Here is an 8,266-nt window from a genome sequence, read left to right on the forward strand (position 1 = left end):
TAAATGGAATTTTACACCTCCTTTGGGGAGAGGTGTGAAAATCCAGCCCCCAGGCGAGGGAAGTTGAAGATATAGTCGTATGGGTTTGGTTCAGTCTGCCCAGGTGTCCTTCCATTTGGATCTGACCCACGTGTTGACCTCTGCCCCGTTCAACTCCACAGCCCTCCTGCCCGTGTTCATGATTCATTTTAATGCCCACATCCACCTCTTGACAGTAAGCTCCTTGCGGGCAGGTTGCATGGCCAGGCAACCAACTGTTATATCGTACTCTCCCAAGCACTCACTACAGTGCTCTGCACACGGTAAGTGCTCCATTCATACCGTGGATTGATTGTGGGCGGGGAACGTGTCTACGAACTCCGCTGTACAGTACTCTCCCAAGTGCTTAGTAGAGTGCTCAGCACAGGGTGGGTGCTCAATCAATAGCATTGATTTATCAGTTGAAGGGAACATCAAGGAAGCCTCCCAAATTGCAAAGGCTGTTAACCAGGCAGAGCCAAATGTGGCCATTTATTGCCATATTATACTCTCCCAAGCACTTAAAACAGTGCTCCGCACACAGTCAGTGTTCAGTAAAAATGACGGAACCCCCAGCCTCCTTGTTGCCCTATTGTTCCACGGGGGTCCATTCATTCAATCATTCGTTCTAAGTGTCCCATACCCCCCACCTCCCGCCTGACCTAGTGGATAGAGCCTGGGCCTGGGAGTCAGAAGACCTGGGTTCTGATCGTGGATCCTCCACTTCTCTCTGGGTGAATTCAGAGCAAATCACTACTATTTGCCTCGTTTACCTCATCTGTATAAGGGGGGATTAAGATTGTGAGCCCCATTTCTGATGGGGACTGTGTCCAACCAGCTTAGCTGATATCCACCCTAAGAGAGTACAATGCCTGGAACATGGGAGACACTTAACAGAAACTAGAATAATATTGATACTAATAATAAATCTCCAAGTGTCTTGGTGCTTCTGTCAGAGACTGAGGCTCAGATCAGAATTACTGTGGCATTTGTTAATATTAAGCGCTTACTATGTGCCAAGAAGTGTTCTAAGTGCTGGAGTAGATACAAGATCATTAGATCCCAAACGGGGCTCACAGCCTAAGTGGGAGGAAGAACAGGGGTTGAATCCCCATTTGGCAGATGAAGGAACTGGGGCACAGAGAAGTGAAATGACTTGTCCAAGGTCACAGAGCAGACAGATGGTGGAGTCTAGGTGTGAACTCAGGTCCTCTGACTCCCAGGCCCGGTCTCCTTCCACTAGGCAGAAGAAGAAGCAGCATGGCATAGTGGATAGAGCATGAGACTGGGAGTCAGAAGGTCATGGGTTCTAATCACGGCTCTGCCACATACCTGTTGTGTGGCCTTGGGCAAGTCACTTTACTTCTCTGTGCTTCGTTTACCTCATCTGTAAAATGGGGATTGAGACTGTGAGACCCACGTGGGACTGGGACTATGTCCAATCCAGTTTGCTTATATCTATCTACCCCAGTGCCTTGCACATGCTAAGCGCTTAACAAATACCATAGTCGTAACCCACACCTTAACCATCATCCTAGCCTTAGCTATAATCCAAAACCTAACCATAACCCTGACCCTAACCCTAGCCCTAGGCCTAGTCCTAACCCCTATACCTAACCCTAACCCTAATTAGCCCTGACACTAGCCATAAATCTAACAATAGCACTAAAACTAACCTCTAACCCTAACAAAGCCTGGCCATTGACATTGGCCTAGCCCTCACCCTTACCCTAACATTAACATTCACGCTAACACTAATTACTAACCTTAATGCTAACCCTTAACCTAAGCCTAGCCCTAGCCCTAAACCAAACCCTTGCCCTATCCCTAATGCTTTCCCTAATCTTAGCCATTACCCTAACCTTAAACCCAACCCTATTCCTATCCCTAGCCCTAACCATAATCCTAGACCTAAACCTAACCCTAACACTCCGGGGGCTACAGAAAACTGTCTGGGGGCTGTGCGCCTGGCCTCTTCCAGCCCCGAATATGCTTTTCACAGTGCAACTTTCTCAAGGGCAACAAATTGTGCTACACCAAACACTAGACCTAACGTTAGCACTAGCCTCAACCCTAAAACTAACTGTAACCCTAAACTTAAACCTTGCCTTAGCCCTAACCCTATCCATAAACCCTAACCCTATTCCTAAACCTAATTCTAAGCCTAATCTTAAACCCTATTCCTTAACCCTAACTATAACACTAACACTAACCTTTAATCTCACCAAACCCTAACATATATTCTAACATTAACTCTTACCCTAATCTGAGAAGCAGCATGGCTCAGTGGAAAGAGCATGGGCTTTGGAGTCAGGGCTCATGAGTTCGAATCCCAGCTCTGCCACTTGTTGGCTGTGTGACTGTGGGCAAGTCACTTAACTTCTCTGTGCCTCAGTTCCCTCATCTGTAAAATGGGGATTAAGACTGTGAGCCCCACGTGGGACAACCTGATTCCCCTATGTCTACCCCAGCGCTTAGAACAGTGCTCGGCACATAGTAAGCGCTTAACAAATACCAACATTATTATTATTATTATTATCTGAGGCTTAGCCCCAGCTCTAACCCTAACCCTAAAAGCTGTGGACCTAACAATAACCCCAGGCCTACCCCAACCCTAACCCAAATGCTAATCCTAAAACTAACTCTAATCCTCACAATAAACCTTACTCTAAACCCTAGGATTAGGCCTAGCTTTAACCCTATATTAAAAAAAAAACCTAACCATGAATCTCACCTTAATTCCCCAAGGTCTCAGAAAAGCATAAGGTTGAGTTCTTCCAGCCCCCAAAACTATGCCAGGGCTAGAAATTGCCCTAAATCTAACCCTAGCCCTAATCCTAGTCCTCCAAAAAACCCTAAACCTAGCCCAAACCTACATCTAAGCCCAACCCTAACCCTCACTGTAACCCTAACTCCCAGAAGTGTGTCTGGGGGCGCATGGGCATGGAAATTTTCAGCCCCAAGTATGAAAATTACCATAACCCTACCCTTGGTCCTAAATCAAACCCCAAGGCTACCCCTAACCCTAACCCTAAACTTCATCCTATCTCTCAACCTTACCCTAACTAACTCTAAACTTAGCCCTAAACCTTAAAACTAACCCTAAATTCTCAGGGCTGTGGAAGCATGTCTGAGAGCCTGGGTTGGAAAGGGGGGGAGATAGTTCAACCCCAAGAATGTCACTCACCCTGTACCTCTTCCAGGGCAACAAATTGCCCTGATGCTAACTCTGGCCCTAAACCTAACTCCAACTCTACTCCTACCTCTAACCTTAACCCTAACCCTAACCCTAAATCTAACCCTAACTCTAACCCTAATCTTAGCCCTAAACCCTCACCCTAACCATAGCCTTAGACCTAACCCCACCCTAGTCATAAGCCTAACTCTAAACCTGACCTTAAACCACAACCTTAGCACTAGGCCTAATCCTATCATTAACCCTAGGTGTAGCCTTAACTCTAAACCTAATCCTAAACGTAACCCTAACCCCAATCCTAACACTAAGCCTAACTGTGAACCTAGCCCTACTCCTAGCCCTAACCCTAACCCTAACCTTAACCCTAGCCCTAACGTTAACCCTGAACCACCTTGCTCTATCCTTAACCCTTACACTAACAGTCACCTTAATCCTCAACATGAGTCTAATCCTAACCCTAAATATTAACCCTAACGGTAAGCCTAGCTCCAGCCCTAACCATAGTATTAGACCTATAAACCTGGCCCTATCCCTAACTGTAACTTCAACCCTAATCCTCATCCTAACCTTAACCATACTCCTAGCCCTAGCCTTAACCCTAACCCTAACCCAATCCTAACCTTAACCCTAACGTTAATGCTAGTCCTAAATAATAACTTCACCCTAATCTTAACTCTAACCCTAAACCTAACACTAACACTACTCCATACTATTCACCTAGCAATAGCCCAAATCCTAACCCTAATCCTAAACCCCATCCTAACCCTAGCCTTCCCAAAAGCTTCCCTAACACTAACCCTAGGCCTATCCCAATTCAAATCTGAACCCTAACCCTAGCCCTAAGAGCAGCCCTAGCCCTAACCCTATAACTTTCCCTAACTCTAACCCTAAATCCTAACCCTGACCCTAAATCTTCCCCTAATTCTAGCCATAACACTAGCCCTAGCCCTAGTCCTAACCATAATCCTAGCTCTATCCTTACACCTTACAGGAACCCCAGCATGAACCCTATTCCTAACTTTAAACTTAACCCTAACCCAAAATCTCAGTCTAAATTTAAGCCTAGCCCTAGCACTAACCTAGCCCTAACATTTACCCTAGCCCTAAGCGTAACCCTAATCGAACCTAAATCTAAACTTAATTTTAACCCTAAAACCTACCCCTACCCTAACTCAAAACCCTACCCATAACCTAACCCTAATAATTCCTCTAACCCTAACCCAAATTCCAACTCTAACCCTAGCACTAGCCTTAACCCTCACCCTAGCCCTAACCCTAATTCTAACTTTAACCGTAACCATAACCTGATCCCTAAGCCCTAACCCTAACCATACTCCAAAGCCTAGCTCAAGCCCTAACCCTAAGCCTCAAATTCACCATAACCCTGGGCCTAGTTGTAACTCCAACACTAACACAAGCCCTGGATTTAGCCCAGGTTTTAACCTTAATCCTCTCCCTCTCCCTAACTCTTGACCCTAAATTTAGCCCTAAGCCTCACTCTAACCCTAAACCTAATGTTACTCCTAGTGCTAACCCTAACACAAACCTTGATTTTAAGCCTAACACTATCTCTTACCCCTAGTTATAGCACTAGCCAAAACCCTAAACTGATTTCTAACCCTAAGTCTACCACTAACCTTTACCTTACCCATAGCCCTGACCGTAACCCTAACCCTAACCATATACCTAAATTTATCCCTAGCCCCAACCCTAAACCTAACCTTAACTCTAACCCTAACCCTAGCCCTAACCTTAATGCTAACCCTAACCGTAACTCTAACACAAACCAGCTTAGCCCTATCCTAGGCCTAGCCCTCACCCCAGTCATAACCCTGAATATAACACTGTCAGAGCCTTAACCGCAAACCGAGCCCTAGTCCTGATCCTAACATTAATCCTAAACCTCATCATAAACCTAAGACTAAAACTAAATGTTTTCCCCAAACCAAATACTAATGTTACCCCTAGGCCAAGCCCTAACCATAAACACGACACTAGCCTTAAGACTGAAGAACCCCTAAACCTGACCCTAATGCTAACCCAAACCCTAACCATAAACCTAGCCTTAACATTAGCTCTAACCCTAATCCTAACCATAAAGCTAACACTAATCCTAGACCTAATCCCAGCACTAACCCTAACCTGAACACTAAAATGAACCATAAACTTAACCTAATTCAGAGATGTATCCCTAACCCTAACCCTAATCCCAGCTCTAGTCCTAACCCTAACCCTAATCCCAGCTCTAGTCCTAACCCTTACCTTATCCTTTACCTTAATGTTAGCCATAACCTAACCCTAACCGTGGCATAGGACTAGATTTAACCCTAACCCCAACCCTACCTCTAACACTAATCTTAATGATTGCCTTAGGCATAGCCCTAACCCTAACCCTAACCCTAGGCCTAGCCCAAGGCCTAACTAATATACCCTAACCCTAACCTATCCTAACCCTAACCTTAAAAATAGCCCTAACCCTAACTCTAAGCCTAACTTTAACCTTAACCTTAACCATAGGTCCAGGCCTAGCCCTGAACCTTCCACTAACCCTAACCCTTACCTTTCCCTCACCCATATGGGAGCCCTAAATATAAGCCTAACCCTAACTCTAATATCAATCTTTACCCTAAACCAACCCTATCCTGGTCCTAGACAGAGCCCTAAAGCTAACCCTACTCTAACGCGAACCCAACCCCATGATGCCAAGGGGCTTCGATCATTAGAAGAACATATTCCAGCATCTGAGGTCTTGGGACAGGTCACAGAATATGACAAGGTTCAAGTATCCCTGACACTGCCCGAAAGAGATGTCTGAAGGATCCTAGCAGTTAGGTGCATTTCTATGCTCAGAATAGACATTCTTGCCCAGACCCAGATGAACCTCGATGCTGGAGTATGGACTCTGGTCTTCGACCTTGGGGAAATACCAGACTTGGAGGGAGTAGGGTGTTTACTGCTGGACAGAGCACCATTGCTGCCACCTCCACCATAACTGATAACTGCCAGGACCAAATTCCCAGCGGCTTGTGCTGCTGTGACAGGACTGTTGAAGGACTTGTTGGCCAGGGGATAGTGAGGCCAACACACTCTCCATTCAATTCCTGGGGTGGCCAGCCGGAAACCAGATGGAGCCTCCCTGGCGGCTGACGGTCCCGGAACACCAAGAACAGATCGTTGCATGCTGCTGTCCCTTCCAAAGCAGGCATCCTCAGTCTTGTCCACAACATGGATAACAGCCATCGATGTGAAAGACATGTTCTTCATGATCCCATGCCAGGACCAGTAACCAGTGTAGGTTGGCCATTACTTGGGAGAAGTGACAAAACATGTTTATGCACTTGCCCCAGGGATTCAAGCACAGCCCTACCATCACACATGAGGCACTGGCCCAAGAGATGTATCGGGTCAACCTGCCAGCTGGAGTTACCATCTCCAGTACATAGATGATATCCTGGTTGGGGGAAACATGACCAGATTGGTGGCAACAGCCTTAAAGCAATCATCAAACACTTGGAAGGGACCTGGAAATACCTCTCCTCCTCCCCCCACCCCCGCCGCCCTGCAGGGAAGATCCAAGTACCAGCCCCAACATGCCATCTTCCTGGGAATATTCATGGGGAAAGGGTCTGAGAAAGTAGTACCAGACATGAATAGGAGCAGACCTTGCAACCAAGCCTCACTCTAGGGCTTCAAGGCTCTCCATCACCTTGCCCCTTCCCTACCTCTCCTCCCTTTCTCTTTCTACCACCCATCCCGCACGCTCCGCTCCTCTGCCGCCCACCTCCTCACCGTCCTCCTGGTCTCGCCTATCCCGCGTCGACCCCTGGGTCACGTCCTCCCGTGGTCCTGGAACGCCCTCCCTCCTCACCTCCGCCAAACTGATTCTCTTTCCCTCTTCAAAACCCTACTTAAAACTCACCTCCTCCAAGAGGCTTCCCAGACTGAGCTCCTCTTCTCCTCTACTCCCTCTGCCATCCCCCCTTTACCTCTCCGCAGCTAAACCCTCTTTTTCCCCCTTTTCCCTCTGCTCCTCCACCTCTCCCTTCCCATCCCCACAGCACTGTACTCGTCCGCTCAACTGTAATATATTTTCATTACCCCTGATTTTATTTGTTAATGAATTGTACATCACCTTGATTCTATTTAGTTGCCATTGTTTTTACGAGATGTTCTTCCCCCGACTCTATTTATTGCCATTGTTCTGTCTGTCCGTCTCCCCCGATTAGACTGTTAAGCCCGTCAAATGGCAGGGACTGTCTCTATCTGTTGCCGACTTGTTCATCCAAGCGCTTTAGTACATGCTCTGCACATAGTAAGCGCTCAATAAATACTATTGAATGAACCATACCAAGTCCGTCCTTAAAAGATGACCTCCGGCCAGTCCTGGGAATGTTCTGGGCTTGGGAGTCAGAGGTCATGGGTTCTAATACCAGCTCTGCCACTTGTCAGCTCTGTGACTTTAGGCCAAGTCACTTCACTTCTCTGTGCCTCAGTTACCTCATTTATAAGATGGGGATAAGATTGTGAGCCCCACGTGGGTCAACCCTGATCACCATATATACCCGCCTTCCCCCGCGCTTAGAACAGTGCTTCAATACATAGTAAACACAGCGCATACCAACATTATCATTATCATTAAGTGAAGGGTCCGTCTACATGGCGGGAGTTATTAGCCTCTCCTGTTAGGGGGCCAGAGCTGGTGTGGCGGTTATCTACATGGACTCGTGTCCCCCCCAGTGGGAGCACCACGAATGCAGAGCCCAAGGTTGGGAAGGTCTGGGGAAAGGAGCTGAAGTGAGAGTTGCTGTAAATTGCATTCTCAGCCACTTTTTGGAGTCAGACACTAGGAATGCTCATGGCGGGGATTCTGACCGCACAGCAGTGCACTGGAACAAAGAAGTGGAACCCCTGCGCCGAATTACAGGTGGTTCCAGACCCCGAGACCAAAAACTGCTGGATCTGGATCGACCAAGAGACCACACCATGGTGGAGTGGAAGGGACTGGTGGGTCAGAGTCGATGTATGGGGATGGCTGGTCACATGAAAGCAAAG

Source organism: Ornithorhynchus anatinus, unplaced genomic scaffold (assembly GCF_004115215.2).
Source record: "Ornithorhynchus anatinus isolate Pmale09 unplaced genomic scaffold, mOrnAna1.pri.v4 scaffold_77_arrow_ctg1, whole genome shotgun sequence".
Lineage (NCBI taxonomy): Eukaryota > Metazoa > Chordata > Mammalia > Monotremata > Ornithorhynchidae > Ornithorhynchus > Ornithorhynchus anatinus.